Here is a 16,514-nt window from a genome sequence, read left to right as displayed (position 1 = left end):
GCTCAGGGCTGGGGCGCCCTGTCCATCCACCCATGGACTGGGCCTCAGGGGAGGGGTGGCCTGTCCATCCACCCCAGGACGGGGGCCAGAGCCCTCCCACCGGCTGTCTGGGGGCCTCAGGACACTGCTGCTGAACTTGGGTACAGGCAGAGCTGGGGGTCCTGGCTCCAGGGAGGGCACATGTGCCTGGCGGGGAGGGGGAACGCGTGCACATCAGCCCGGCTGCCTCCCTCACCCGCCAGCTCTGGGAAGCGTCCAGGTTGTCATGGCAGCTTTTCACATATAAATAGTTTAGACCTAATTGTCAAAAATGCTTCCTACATCTAGGCTGTTAAAATCCATTAGCCACAGAAAATCCTCAGCGTTCAGCCAGACATCTGTTTTATTGGCACTTTTTAACAGGAGGTTGCTTTGTTTTCTCTCCAAGGCAAAAACGATCCTTTATAAACCTCCCTTAAAGTGTTTTGAAAGTAAAGTATACAAAACGGGAATTTAGAGAAAACCACAAACAAAGCAGAAATAAAGGAGAGGCGGAGTCCATCCAGCACCCTGCTCCCTTCCAGGAGAACCTCTGTTACTCCTGCTGGTGATGGTCCAGCCCTGGGGAGGATGTCAGCAGGAACGCAGCTGCAACGCAATTCCAACAGCCCTGGTGCTCACAGACGCTGCAGCTCTGGGAATCCCAGCAAGGCCCGGGGTACCCAGGCTGATCCAGCTACTCCTGAGATCGCTGGAGACGAGAGGAGTGATCGAGGGGGCCCCTCCCCAGGGAGACACTGGAACACCCACCGCCCATCTCAGGGCTTGAGACTGGAGGTTCATCCACGAGACACACTGAAGCCTTGAAAACCATGGACAGGTTGGGTAAAGTATCTTCATATGTCTTTAGTACTGTGGGGAAATTCCTTTCCATAAATCAACCTGGACACGCTCATCAAGCCAGGCTGGACGCACGCCCATGGCTTCAGTTTGGAGGGTTAGCGGCTGGTGGCAGGCACGCCCTCTCACAGGCTGCTTTGATGAGGGTGCTTCCACTTGCGTCCCTGAGGGCCCAGGACGTTTGGGCCTGAGCTCGGGTCCTTGCCCTGGGCCTGGCTGTTGCTCCGCTCTGCCGTCGCTCGGGTCCTGGCCCAGGGCTCTAGGCAGGGACGTTGCTCTGTCTGGGGGGCAAGTCCCAGCTGGCCTCGGTCTGGAAGGGGAGGCCAGGGGGCACTAGTGGTAAAGAGCCCGCCGGCCAGTGCCAGAGACATAAGCGACGCGGGCTCCATCCCTGGGTGGGGAAGATCCCCTGGAGGAGGGCACGGCAACCCACCCCAGTGTTCTCGCCTGGAGAATCCCATAGACGGAGGAGCCTGGTGGGCTACAGTCCATGGGGCTGTAAAGGAGTCAGATAGGACTGAACCGACTTAACACACACAGAGGCTTCCATGCGGCATGTGGTTTGAGGCTGTTTACAGAGAAAATTCAAGTCCACCTGTCCTGCCCAGCCCTTCCGTGAGATGACCCAGGCATGCCCCTTGGCCACTTACCTGGGTGGCCCAACTCTCTGGAAGTTCAGCTCTCCGAGGGCCCTCGCTGGGGGACATCAGACACCATGACCGAGCCCCGAGCACACAGCCAGAGCCCAGCCTGCTGACCTGCAGAAGCCCCTTTCCCCGTGACCACTCAGCCACCACGGGGCCAACACCCTGAGCATTGCAGCCCTGGACCCCCAGACCCTGAGCGGGCTCAGGTGGGGGACGGCGAGAGGCTCAGGAAGGTTCTGACATCGAGAGCCAGAAACAGCTGCAGAGGCTGAAACCGGGACCTACTGTGTGGACAGCAAAGGCCTCGGAGAGGACAAGCAATCTCGAAGAAGAACAAAGTAAGTTTAGAAATGGACTGTGAGGCCACAGCCGTCAAGCCTGGCTCGGCACAAGGACAGAGCACGGAGCAGTGGGACAGAGTCCAGAGTCCAGAAATAAACCCTCACGCTCACCGTCAGCTGACTTCCCGCAAAGGCACAGGCGGAACTCACTGGGGAGAGGTCAGCCTTCTCCACACGTGACGATGCTGGGAAGTCAGCACCCACGGGCGGGAAGGAGGATTTAAAAAAAAGACGCATTTGATCAAAATGAATCAAAGACCTAAATGAAAAACTAAAAGTATAAAACTCTCCACAAGAACACAGGAGTAAGACCTCGCGACCTTGGGTTAGACAAAGATTTTTTGCATACAACACAGAAAGCACAACAATTTAAAAAAATCAAAAGACTGGATTTCAAAAGACGTAAAAATGAAAAGCACAGGGTGAAGGACATCGTTGAAATCATGGATCTGGTGAAGAACTTGTATCCAGAATGTATAAAGAGCTCCTATAACTCAGTAACAACCCAAATAGAAAGTAAGCAAAATGTTTGAATACATGTTGCATCAGAGAAGGTACGGAGATGGCCAACACATGCCCTAAAGGTGCCCAGCATCGTCGGTCACTAAATTGGGTCAAAACCACAGTGATTGGGAAATGTGGAAAGACGGGCACTGACTGGTATTGGTGAGGTTGGCGCCCCCCACCCCGACTCCATGCCGAGCCTGGGAGATGAGGTGTGGGGGCCCCGTGCACACCGGGCCTGGCGTGCACACAGGAGTTGTCCAGGGATGTGGGTTTGAAGATGTGATTTCTGCCTAGAACCACGTCCCGGGCCCCACGAGCAGGGACCCACTGCCCAGGCCAGAGGCCACGGACAAGCACAGCCCAGGATCATGGGTGGATGCTGGCAGAGCTGAGTCTGAGGAGAGGGGCAGAGTGTCCACCTCAAAGTCAGAGTGTCCCCCGAAGGCAGGGACCCCTCAGTGCCCACCCGGCAAGGAGCCCCATCAGGTCCAGGGTGTTGGCCCCACTGGGCTCACAGCTGCCTGCTCATGCCCAGCCCGTTGAGGGGCTCAGGCTGTGTCCAGACAGGGCCCAGGGTCATCGCTTACCTCTGAGAGGCCGGGCTTGGAGGAGCTGCCTAGCCCCGTCCAGCCCATGGAGGGGCTCAGGCTGGGTGCAGACCAGGGCTTCCGCTCTGGGGCCCGACCTGAGCGCAAAGGCATGACTTCCCTCTGGCTCCTCTGGAGCCTCAGGGAGGCCTGGCCTGACGCTGAGTTGGCTGCTCCAAAGTGGGGGTCCCCACCACTCGTGACACCCTCGCATCGCAGCCCCGGGGCCCCCCTTCCTCCACATCACCGTGGAGAGTTCTCTCTGCGGAGAAAGTGTTCTCAGGTGGCAGCCGTCCTGGGCTCGGTCCCAACGCCTGGTAGACCATGGCCCTCGGGATGGGGTCTCGGGGACGCGCTGTCCAGGCCGGGGTCGTCCTATCAGGGTTGAGAGGACAGAGCCTCAGCAGCTGCGGGGGCTGGACACCTGAGGGTCAGAGCAGAGGCTAGGGCAGCCCTATGCGCGCTGGGAAGTCCAGGTGAGGGTGGTCAGTGGGACCAGAGTGTCCCCAGGGTAGCGCAGCTCAAGGGCAGCGTCTAGGCGAGAGGCTCCGCCCCCCGACCCTGCTGGGTTTTTCCATTCTTCCCAGTTCTCTGGTGCCGAGGGCTAAGTTGCCAATCTCTCTCCTCAGGCCCTTATTTTGGGAAACTTACCCACAGCTGCATGATTGCGAACAATCCATCCTGATTACGGTCTGCCCGGCTGGGTCCCCGTCTGCGGGCCGGGTGGGAAGGGTTGGGGGGAGAGACTCTGGGGGTGGGCCGTCCGGCCTGACCCCTGTGACCGAGAATCGCTTGTGTCTGCACAAGGAGAGGAGCCAGGAGGGTTTCCGGGGTTCCACGTGCATCCTCCTGGATCCTGACCAGCAGGTGTGTGCGGAGGCCACCGAGGTTGGGGACGGGCCAGAGAGAAGCTTAGAGGGAGGCTCCCTCCTGCTGGATTAGAGAACCTCGCGACCCCTGGGCCCTGGGTAGATCCTTGGAAGGGTTCCCTGGTGGAAAATAGGGACCTTGGAAAAAACACAACCCTGGTCCCTCCACACAAATCTTAAGAAGCCAGATCCACAAGGATTAAGAAATTTAACAGAATCCTAGAACAAAACCCAGAATATGCACCGGATCACAAAAATATCCAGCACCTGCCAACGTAAAATCCACACTGTCTGGGTGGTTCAAAGACTCCAGGCCTGCACTGCAGCAGGGAAACCCAGAGCAAGGCCGCAGCCTGAGCCGGCGGTGGGCGCATGGGGAGCTGGCGGCCCTCACGGCCTCACCTCCAGGCATTGCTGGAGGTGACTCCCTGGGAAGACAGATGCCCTTCTCTGAGAGGTGGCGTGTGCTCTGCCGTGACCCCGCAGGGCCAGGGACGCTCGGGCGGGGTTGGGAGGAGCCTAGAGACTCCCAGTCCTTCCCAGTCTGTGAGCACGGCCGCACAGGGCCCCTCACCTGGGACCCCGCTCCTGGAGCCTGCAGGGCCAGGCCCTGTGGGCGGACCTGGGCCCCTGACAGTGTTGGCCATCCCTCCAGGGGCTCCACTCCCACCAAGACTGACCCGGCTTTCTTACGCCTGGCGCCTGGCCTGCGTCCACCCCCAGCTCCGGGCGTCAGGAACCTGTTTGGGGTCCTGGGTGTGGGGAGAAGGGAGCAGGCCGGGTGAGGGCCACGGCCAGTGGTTCTCTTCCTCAGGGGGCCTGGAAAGTGGGCAGGGGAGGGCGAGAAGGCAGCCCCAGGTCCGGACAGTGACCAGAAGGGGTAAGGGGGGTAGGGGAGGGGGGCCTGGAGGAGACAGCCAGGGTCGGAGCTCAGTGCGGGGGCTGGCGGGGGCTGGGGGGTGCAGGGCTGGGGATGGTGTGCGCCCTCACTCGACCACGTGGCTGCAGCTGAAGGGCCAGGCCTGGGGTGCAGTGGCTGAGCTACATCGAAGCACCACGGGCAGGTCGGTGGGGCGGGTGGCTGTTGGCATTCCTGTTCCTCAGAAACCTCTGCTGAGCTTCGCACAAACACTTTGATGCAGAGTCAGACGCTCAGGTGCGCTGGCCACAGTCCGAGCCTCGGGGGCGTGCTGACGGCCCCGGGCTCTGTGGGATCGGACCCCACCCCCGACGCGTGGCCCAGTTCATGTTTTTTGAAGCCGATCTTAGTCGTGGCTTGTAGTCGGGGAATCGGGCTCTGTGGGATCGGACCCCACCCCCGACGCGTGGCCCAGTTCATGTTTTTTGAAGCCGATCTTAGTCGTGGCTTGTAGTCGGGGAATGAGGTGTTCTCAGGGCTTGTCCTGGGCCTCAGGGGACAGGGACAGCGATCGCGTGTGCGTGCTGGCGCTTCTGGAAACACCCACCAGAATGAGCTCAGTGGAGAAAGGCCGGCCGGGCCGCCCACACCCCCCGGTTGGCCATCATCACCGGAACCCTGGCAGAGGGTCCGAGTCCCACTCAGCTCTCCCAGAGACAGCAAAGTGCCTTCTGAGACCAGCCTCCTGGGCCTCAGCACAAAGTCAAGGTGCGGGGACCCCAGGTGCCTCCTGAGGGGAGAGGGGCCTGGGGGCTCCAGGCCCATCCGGGAACACAGGCCTGGGAGACTCACACAGTCGGTGCTGGCAGGGCCACTCACCGCCTCATCTCGCCTTACTCCGGGCCCCCAGGGACGTCACCAGCCTGCAGAGACCTGTCCCAGCACAGCAGGGACCCCTCGACTGCTCACGGCTGCCCCTCCCATCCCAGCACACAGAGCCAGCTCCCCGAAGTGGGACAGGCCCGCGGTCAGCCCACCTAGAGGCCTGGACCAGACGGTGCCTGAGCCCCAGGCTCCTAGGGACCCTCCGTGCCCGGCATGCTCACAGGGCGGGCACCAGCCTAGGGAGGGGCTTCCTGCCCCCGCCCCTCGCCTGGGGGGAGTCACCCCGCGAGCGAGGGGGCTGCTCCCAGGAGCCAGGATGGAGCCCCCAGAGAGGGGAGATCCTGTCCCCTCTCCACAGAGCCCCAGGAGGCGCAGCGGGCCAGCTGGGCTCCCCCACGGCTGGAAACTGCCCGGTTCATCCGGGGTTTGCCAGAAACATGAGCTGCGATGGGCGTATCTGGAGAGACACAGCCCCCGGACGGGGGTCCACAGCACCCCTTCATCTGTGGGGGGTCAGGCAGGGTGGGGCCAGCTCCAGGCCAACCCCCAGACACACACCCGACGGGAGAGGCTCACGCAAGACGGTGGACAGCGGGGGTCACGGCGGCGCCTGGAGTCTGCCCATCACCCTCCCCCAAACTGAGACCCTGGGAAGCACTGCTTGTAGGCTTTTCAGGACGGAAGGACGGGAGACCCGCACACACAGACCCACAGACACACACACAGACACACTCACACACAGACTCACACACACACACAGACTCACACACACAGACACACACACAGACTCACACACACTCACACATGCACCCACATACACAGACTCACACAGACTCACACAGACTCACACATGCACCCACATACACAGACTCACACACACACACAGACACACACACACACAGACTCACACACACACACACACAGACTCACACACACACAGACACACACACACACACAGACTCACACACACACACACAGACTCACACACACAGACTCACAGACACACACACACACACACACAGACTCACACACACAGACACACACTCACACACACAGACTCACAGACACACACACACACAGACACACACTCACACACAGACTCACACACACACAGACACACACTCACACACAGACTCACAGACACACACACACACAGACTCACACACACAGACACACACACACACAGACTCACACACATACACAGACTCACACAGACTCACACACACAAACTCACACACACAGACACACACACACAGACACACAGACTCACACACACAGACACACACACAGACACACACACACAGACTCACACACACACACACAGACTCACACACACAGACACACACACAGACACACACACACAGACTCACACACACAGACACTCACACACAGACTCACACACACAGACACACACACAGACTCACACAGACTCACACATGCACCCACATACACAGACTCACACAGACTCACACACACTCACACACACAGACTCACACATACTCACACACGCACCCACATACACAGACTCACACATAGACTCACACACACCCACATACACAGACTCACACACCCACAGACTCACACACAGAGACTCACACTCACAGACACAGACTCACATACACAATCACACACACACACTCACACACACAGAGTCACACAGACTCACACACACAGACACACGCAGACACACACACAGACTCACACATGCACCCAATACACAGACACACACAGACGCACACACACAGTCACACACACACACTCATACACACACAGACTCACACATACACTCACACATGCACCCACATACACAGACTCACACACACAGACGCACACATAGTCAAACACACAAGCAGACTCACACATACAGACTCACACAGACACACACACACACAGTTACACACACACAGAGTCACACACACACACAGTCACACACACAGCTTTCGTGTGCCTGGCCTAACCCATGGGCGGATGGACGATTCTGAAGCCATGGACGAGCATGTCGGTGGGAGATGCGGGTGGGGGGAGCCGGGAGCTGGAGGGGCTCCCCTCCTGCAGGGCCCTGGGGCTGCACGCGGACCCACTGATGGCAGCAGGGCTCTGTTCTCCACGGATCTGCAGCCCCTGCCCTTTCGGCCCGCCCCCCTCAGGCTGAGAAGGCCCTTAGGTTTGGTGACGGCATTTTAGATACAGCACCAACAGCACAATCTGAGAAAGAAAGAATTGATAAGCTGGACTTCATTAAAATTAAAGACTTCGGCTCTGCTAACGACCAGGTGAACAACTGAGAAAAGAAGCTGCAGCTGCGGGAAAAGGTTTGCAAAGGACACATCTGATAAAGGACTGCTCTCCAAATAAACAAAAGAACTCTTAAACCTCAACAAGAAGAAAACACCCGGTTACACAACGGGCAAAACACCTGAGCAGACGCCTCAGCAAAGGGGACACACAGGTGGCAAAGGGGCGTATGGAGGCGGCTCCGCTTCACAAAAGACCTGAGCAGACGCCTCAGCAAAGGGGACACACAGGTGGCAAAGGGGCGTATGGAGGCGGCTCCGCTTCACATGGCGTCAGAAGAGTGTAAAGTGGCACACGCTGCCACGCACACCTGTTAGGACGGTCAAAGCCCCAAAGCACTGACGCCGGAGAGGCGCGGAGCAGCGAGGACTCTCCTCTCGCTGGGGGATGCAGACGGTGCGGCACTCCGGGAGACGATCCGACGGTTTCTGACAAAAGTAACCATCTTCTTACCATATCATCAGTCCAGAACTGCGTTCCTTGACGTTTAGCCAAAGGAGCTGAGGACGTGCATCCGCACAGAAGCCTGTGCACAAGTGTTTGCAGCAGCTTTGTCATAAGCGCCCAAACTTGGGAGCAACCACGAAGCCCTTCTGCAGGTGAACGGATTGATACACTGTGACCCATCCGGACAATGGCATATTACTCAGGCTACAAAGAGATGAGCCACCAAGCCGTGAAAGACAGGGGAGAACTTCGAATGCTTATTACAGAGTGCAAGAAGCCAGTCTGAAAAGGCTGCTGACTGTGTGACCAACTCTGTGACACTCGGGGAAAGTAAAACCATGGCGACGATAAAAGGGTCTGCGGTTGCCAGGGGTGGGGACAGACAGCGTTGCCCAGGTGGAGCCCAGAGGATGTTCATGGCAGTTAAATCACTCTGTGGGACGCTGTGAGGAGGGACACGTGTGACCACACACTTGTCCAGACCCACAGGGTGTACAAAAGCACCAGCAGTGAGCAGGGGTGGAAACACCGGACCCCGTGACGACCGTGTGCAACAGAAGCGGAGCGCTTGTAACAAAACCCCCTCTGAAAAGTGGGCTTCACCAGGGGAGGCTGCACGTGGGGCGTGAGCTGGGCCGGAAACCTCTGGACCCTCCACTCAACCCTGCTGTGAGCCTTAGAATGCCCTAATGAAATAAAACCGAGTTAGAAAAATGTGCGACGGCATTAAAATATGACATGTGTGGGACAGAGGCAGCAGAACGCGTGTAAGACCCCCACACTGAACACTGCATGTTGCTGAGCGAAAAAGAAGAATATTTATGTGAAATAAAGGTCACATGATTCAGGAGACTCAGTGTTGCTAAGGTATCAATTTCCTCCAAACTGAAGCGTAGATTTAATGCAGCCCAATTAATCTGAAGAAATCAACAAAGCAATTCTAACACTGATATGAAAAGGCAAAACTAGAGGAGAGGCAAACCAATTTCGGGGAAAAAAGAGCCAAGAAGGACTCACGCTGCCCGACGCCAGTGTCTCCTGTGAAGCTACGGTCACCAGGACAGGGTGGGATTCGCATAAGGAGAGACGGCAGTAAAGGGAGCAGAGTCCAGACATCCACCCACAGTCGTATGGGCCACTCACTTTTGAGAAAGGTGCCGAGATCGTTCATTGGGGAAGGAATAATTCTTTTCAACAAATGGTGCTGAAACAACCGGATGTCTCTGTGGAGGGAAAAAAAGAACTCTGACCCCTACCTCACACCAAGCACAAACATTAACTCAGACGGGACAGAGACCTCCCTGAAAAACTGCTCCCTGTGAACATTCCAGACGAAAACACAGGAGAAAGATCCCCACAACTTTGAAATAGGTAACATTTCCTAAACACTTAGAAATCATTTAAAAAAAAAAAAAACTTGAGAATTTGGACTTCACCCAAACAGAAAAGTTCTCCCCTTTGAGAGACACTGCTAGAGAACACAGAAAGGCAAGTCACAGGCCGGGAGAGACCCGGCCACGCTGGGATAGAGGAGCTGTGCTCTCAGGATGCTGAGAGCCTGGTCACAGAAAGGCCAGCAGCCCAAGGCCCGCAGGGGCAGAAAATCTGACCCGGGACTTTACAAAGCCAGACGCACCAGTGGTCAAGGCAGCAATGCTGTTAGTCACCCAGGAAATTAAAACAACAGCTGCACACCAATTTTTGCTGTTCTTCAGTCGCCAAGTCGTGTCTGACTCTGTGACCCCATCAGCTGCAGCACGCCAGGCTTCCCTGTCCTCCACTATCTCCCAGAGTTTGCTGAAATTCATGTCCATTGAGTTGGTGATGCTGTCCAACATCTCACCCTCTGTCGCAGCTTCTCCTCCTGCCTTTATTTCCCAGCATCAGGGTCTTTTCCAATGCGTCGGCTCTTTGCCTCAGGTTGGTAGCCCAAGTATTAGAACTTCAGCTTCAGCATCAGCCCCTCCGGTGGATATTCAGGGTTCATTTCCTCTAGGATGGACTGGTTTCATCTCCCTGCTGTCCAAGTCACTCTCTAGAGGCTTCTCCAGCATCACAATTGGAAAGCACCTCTTAGAGCGGCTAAAACTTGGAAGACCGGCCACACCGCGTGTTGGTGGGGGCGGGGGGACACTGGGCAGTGTAGGAAGACGCTAAGCAGCCTTCGCATCGATCACCGAGGAAGGCTTTCTCATCTCTCCTTGCTATTCTTTGGAACTCTGCATTCAGATTTCCTTTTCTCCTTTCCCTTGAGCGTCTCTTCTTTCTGCAGCTATTTGTAAGGTCTCCTCAGACAACCATTTTGCCTTTTTGCATTTCTTTTTCCTGGGGATGGTCTTGATCACCGCCTCCTGTACAATGTCATGAACCTCCGTCCATAGTTCTTCAGGCACTCTGTCTATCATATCTAATCCTTTGAATCTGTTTCTCACTTCCACTGTATAACCATAAGGGATTTGATTTAGTTCATACCTTCATGGTCTAGTGACTTTCCCTACTTTCTTTAATTTAAGCTGAATTTGGCAATAAGGAGTTCATGATCCGAGCCACAGTCAGCTCCCGGTCTAGTTTTTGCTGACTGTATTGAGCTTCTCCATCTTTGGCTGCAAAGAATATAATCAATCTGATTTTGGTGTTGACCATCTGGTGATGTCCATGTGTAGAGTCTTCTCTTGTGTTGTTGGAAGAAGGTGTTTGCTATGACCAGTGCGTTCTCTTGCAAAACTCTGTTAGCCTTTGTTAGATCTGGTTCCAAATCAGGAAGGGAGTATGTCAAGGCTGTTTATTAACTTATATGCAGTGTACATCATGTGAAATGCCAAGCTGGATGAAGCAAAAGCTGGAATCAAGTTTGCTGGGAGAAATATCAATAATCTCAGATATGCAGAAGACACCACCCTTATAGCAGAAAGCAAAGAAGAGCTAAAGAGCCTCTTGATGAAAGTGAAAGAGGAGAGTGAAAAAATTGGCTAAAAGCTCAACATTCAGAAAACTAAGATCATGGCATCCAGTCCCACCACTTTATGGCAAATAGATGGGGAAACGTGGAGACAGTGAGAGACTTTATTTTTTTTGGCTCAAAATCACTGCAGATGGTGACTGCAGCCATGAAATGAAGACCCTTGCCCCTTGGAAGAAAAGCTATGACCAACCTAGACAGCATATTATAAAGCAGAGATGTTACTTTGCCAACAAAGATCTAGTCAAAGCTATGGTTTTTCCAGTGGTCAGGTATGGATGTGAGAGTTGGACTATAAAGAAATCTGAGCACTGAAGAACTGATGCTTTGGAACTGTGGTGTTGGAGAAGACTCTTGAGAGTCCATTGGACAGCAAGGAGATCCAACCAGTCCATCCTAAAGGAAATCAGTCCTGAATACTCATAGGGAGGACTGATGCTGAAGCTGAAACTCCAGTACTTTGGCCACCTGATGTGAAGAACTGACTCACTGGAAAAGACCCTGACGCTGGGAAAGATTGAAGGCAGGAGGAGAAGGGGACGACAGAGGATGAGATGGTTGGATGGCATCACTGACTCGATGGACATGAGTTTGAGTAAACTCTGGGAGTTGGTGAAGAACAGGGAAGCCTGGCGTGCTGCAGTCCATGGCGTCACAAAGAGTCGGACACGACTGAGTGACTGAACTGAACTGACCTGAAGCCGTCTTACCTTGCAACTGAGCAGTTCTACTCCGAGGGATATACTTGTGAGCAATGAGCTCACACGTCACACAGCGACCTGTGGACAGATGCTCCTGGCAGCTTTAGTCATAAAACCCCAAACTAGAGGCAACCCAGATGCCCGTCAGCAGTCAGATGAATGTAGGAAATTACAGCTCACCCAATGAGACACAAGTTGGCAATAAAACAGAATGACCTCTTGCTACACACACACTGTGGGTGAATTCCACAGGCCCAGTGGGGACGTGCTGTTAGCAGCAGGGCTGCTCAGCAGGGAGCCGTGCCTGGCCTCTAGCAGCCGAGTCGCCCGTAGTCTGACGGAACGCCCCCTCCGTGGTTGTGGAGTGGGGAGGCTTGGTCTTTATCCGCAACACGAATCTGTGTGCTCAGATCACAGCTCCTGCTTCCAAAAGATCAGAATCTTGTTTCCCAAACTGCATCTTCACCCCACTGCCAGGGAGTGAACCCGGAAACTCCAAGGACACATCTGTGTTTCCAGCACACCGGAAATGCTGGGACAAACAGCATTTAACCCCAACCTGCCTGCAGAGAGCTCGCCTGTGGAGAAGAGTGCCGACCAGGCCTTGGAGGCTAAATCTGTACTGACCTCATTTCAATACTTTTATTTTATATTGGTGCTGGAGAAGACTCCTGAGAGTCCCTTGGACAGCAAGGAGATTAAGCCAGTCAAGCCTAATAACTCTGAATATTCACTGGAAGGGCTGATGCTGAAGCTGAAGCTCCAAAACTTTGGCCACCTGATGTGAACAGCCGACTCATTGGAAAAGACCCTGATGCTGGGAAAGATTGAAGGCAGGAGGAGAAGGGGATGACAGAGGACGAGATGGTTGGGTGGCATCACCGAGTCGATGGACATGAATGTGGACAAACTCCAGGAGATGGTGATGGACAGGGAAGCCTGGTGTGCTGCTGTCCACGAGTGACGAGTTGTTGGACGCGACGTGGTGACCGAACGGCAACAAGTGGCTGATTGGCAATGCTGTGTTAGTTCCAGGTGTACCTCACCATGACTCGGTTGTACATATGCACTTATCATGTGTTTTTCAAATTCTTTTCCCACTTAAGTTGTTACAAGAATGAACAGGGGTTCCTGTGCTGTAAGTGCAGACGGCTTCAGACCGCTTTTAAGTAAAAAGTCTACAAAGTGGTCAAGAGGCTTGAAGGGCCACTGCTCGCAGCCACCCGCTGCTTCCGTCACTTACCAAAGAGGCTCACAGACCACACAGACCAGGCCCAGCGCCTGCTTCCTTGACCACAGGGCTGAAGGCAGCACAGGCCGGCAGCACCCGGGCAGTGGCCAGCCCTGACTCCTGGGCCTGCCCCGGAGACAGAAGTGCTCAGGCCACGGCTGGATGGGACCCACAGCCCTGACTCCTGGGCCTGCCCCGGAGACAGAGGTGCTCAGGCCACGGCTGGATGGGACCCAAGAGCCTCAGGCCAGGAGCCCTCTCTGGACTTGTGTGCCACCCGGGGTGCTGGAGTCATTACTGAACCAAACTTGGATCTGCCCACAGTAAAGCCAGTCTGCTGCCCGGGTTGTGGGGCAGGAAAGTGCGATGTTTATTGCAGGTGCCAAGCAAGGAGTCCAGGCAGCTCGTGCTCAGAAGACCTGAACTCCCTGAAGGCTTAGGGGGAGAGGCTTTTAAAGACAGGGTGAGGGAGGAGGGGTTGGGGGTGTGGCCAACTCATAGACCTTCTTCTGATTGGCTGGAGGTGAGGTCACCGGGCGTCACCATCATCAACCTTCTGGCTCCAACTGGTCTGGGGTCTACTGCTGGTGGGCAGCATGCAGTCAGCTTCTCCCACTTGGGGGCTTCAGTACCTGCACAGCAGCTCACAGGACACAGCTCAATATTATCTATAGCCCCTGAGGGAGAGGTAAAGGCCCTGGGCTTTATTTTACGGCTGAACACACCGTCCGTCCTGCCTGACCGCGGTCCTTTGTTTCTGTGTTTTCTCACTGCTCGGACTAAACTTATTCTTTGGGACTCGGGGAAAACCGAGGAGGCTGAATTTTTCGACAGACAAGACGCAGGCAGAGGACGTGGGAAGGTCTGTACTAGGAGGCCCCACGCCCTGTTCGGTTACACCTTTTCACTCTTGTGCAGAGGTTCTTGTGGACAAAGAAGTGTCAATCAGTTGTATAAATACGCAGGAGTGTGATTGCTGGAAGACGCAATGAGACTGGTTAGACTCATAGAGAAGCTTTCGGACTCTCTCCCACGGTAGCCGCAGCGCTGTACTCTCACCAGGAGCGTGGCTTCCCGTTGCTCTGACTCCTCTCGAGACCCTGGTGTTGGCAGGTCTGCGTGTGGGCTACTCTGACCGGTGTGCTGCTGCTGCTGCTGCTGCTAAGTCGCTTCAGTCATGTCTGACTCTGTGCGACCCCATAGACGGCAGCCCACCAGGCTCCCCCGTCCCGGGGATTCTCCAGGCAAGAACACTGGAGTGGGTTGCCATTCCCTTCTCCAGTGCATGAAAGTGAAAAGTGAAAGTGAAGTCGCTCAGTCGTGTCCAACTCTTAGCGACCCCATGGACTGCAGCCTTCCAGGCTCCTCCGTCCATGGATTCTCCAGGCAGGAGCACTGGCGTGGCTGCCACTGCCTTCTCCGGGCCGGTGTGCAGAGGTCTCCTGCCCCCGTCTGTCTCCCTAACATCACATGCGGTGGAGCTTCTCTTCATGTGCTTTCTTGCCACCCACAGACCTATTTTGGTGGCGTCTGTTCAGATCTTTCCCCAGTCTCAGGTTGTGCTGTTTGTTTTCTTGTCATTGACCCTTAGAAGTTGTATGTGTATTCTGGATCTGAATCCTTGATCAGCTGTGGTTTTGCAAATATTTTCTCCTAGTTAGTGGCTTGTATTTCCATTCTAACAGTGTCTTTCATAGAGTGGGAAGTTTTAGTTTTAATAAAGTCCAACTCATCCTTTTGTTCTCTGAACGGATCATGAATTTAGACCATGTCATATCTAAAACTTCATTGGCAAACCCCAGGTCATGTAGATTTTCCTTTCTAGGAGTTTTTCAATTTTGCATTTTACATTTGGGGCTATGACCCATTTTGAGTGAGTCTCGAGTTTACCCTTTGCTGTCGGGGGGGTCCCAGCTCCAGTCGTTGGAATGCTCGCCCTTTCTCTACTGAATTGCTTGTGTGTCTCTGTCAGAATCGGTGACTACATTCACGTGGGTCTATTTCAGGGCTCTCTGTTGTGTTCTGTTGACACACGTGTCTGCTCTTTTGTGAGCAGTCTTGATCACTGCAGTGTTACAGGGACTCGTGAAGCCAGGGAGTGAGTCCTCCAGGTCTGTGTCTGCTCCACGACTGAGGACCAGAAGTACTGGCCGGTGGCCTACCCCGGACCTTCTGTCTCTCTGCTCCCCAAGTGGGGCGGGGCCTCCTTGGGACCTAGGCAGCCACGGCGCCGTCCTGAGTCAGCTGCAAGGGAATCACGGAGAAGGGACGGGATGACACACCTGCCCATCCCATCCTGGAGGGACGGCAGGGCGACTTCAGACTCAGAGCTCCAGAGACCCCCAGGACAGGCGGCCAGCACCGAGCTGCCCTCAGGGCCTCTCCCGCCAGACCCCTGGCCCAGGATGGAGCCTGGCCAAATGGTGGAGGCACAGGCTTGGGACCCAAGCCCCAGACTGCACAGACTCTGAGTTATGGCCACAGGATTCGTGAGGCCCTTCCCTGGGTGTGGGCCTGGAAGATATTTAGATGCAAAAGGCTGAAAAGCATTTGCTCATTCTCATAAAAACTCTGTCATTTTCTGGTCTAAGGAATGCTAACTTGTTCTTTCAATTTCGGCTTTAATAACATCACCAATAAAATCCCAACAGGCCCCGAGGGCTCTGCCAACACCTGCCCCCCGCCCCCGTCCTTTCCTGGATGACGACCTGAACCCCCACTGAACTGCGGCCCCACCGGCAGCACGGGCACATCTCCCAGGATCCTCTGTGACTCTGTCACATGCTAACAGGCCTTTTCCAAACATGATGCAACTCCACACGTGGTAACGATGGTGAGTTATTGTGCTGCTGGGAGGTTCAAGTGATTGATTTAAGTATTGCTTTAAGTGATTTACTGTGAGATTGAGGGGAGGTTTCCTTTTTATAACTCGGAGCACAGCTGTAAATCTGTCTCCACAGGTCTGAAGGACTCTGTCTCTGAGCAGCAGGCCATGCCCACTCTGGAGGGCGGTGGATAGGGAGAGATGGAGCCAGTTTCCCGGGCCCCCAGGAGGCTAACAAGGAACCACAGATGCTGACTCTAAGCCAGGGAGCGCCTCCCCAGCCTGGCCACCTGTGGCTGGTGAGCCGGATCCTGGGGTGGTACTTGATGAAGCTGGTGCTCTGATCAGCAGGGGCAGAGTGAAGGATCTGGTCCCCTTGCTCTTGGCCCAGGGCCAACCTGGGAGCTCAGTAGCCTCCAGACCAGCAGCATCTCTAAGGAGGGGCTCAGGGGATACTCAGACCATTGTGCCCTCTGAAGGCAC

The 16,514-nt window shown here is 55.2% G+C and overlaps 2 long non-coding RNA genes across 2 annotated transcripts; one reads left to right on the top strand and one right to left on the bottom strand.

Annotated features, from left to right (window-relative positions):
- Window positions 1–364: 364 nt before the first annotated feature.
- Window positions 365–1,998, bottom strand: LOC147344579 (uncharacterized). Its single transcript, XR_015155489.1, has 2 exons — window positions 1,530–1,998; window positions 365–1,189 (listed from the first exon to the last, which is right to left on the bottom strand). It is a non-coding gene; the product is annotated as an uncharacterized LOC147344579 (long non-coding RNA).
- Window positions 676–16,035, top strand: LOC147344578 (uncharacterized). Its single transcript, XR_015155490.1, has 2 exons — window positions 676–864; window positions 15,859–16,035. It is a non-coding gene; the product is annotated as an uncharacterized LOC147344578 (long non-coding RNA).
- The last annotated feature ends 479 nt before the right edge of the window (window positions 16,036–16,514 follow it).

The sequence above is a fragment of the Bos grunniens genome, chromosome 26 (assembly GCF_055505025.1).
Source record: "Bos grunniens cultivar Pamir isolate PY7600 chromosome 26, Bosgru_T2T1.0, whole genome shotgun sequence".
Taxonomy (NCBI): domain Eukaryota; kingdom Metazoa; phylum Chordata; class Mammalia; order Artiodactyla; family Bovidae; genus Bos; species Bos grunniens.
This window is presented reverse-complemented; position numbering and strand designations above follow the sequence as displayed.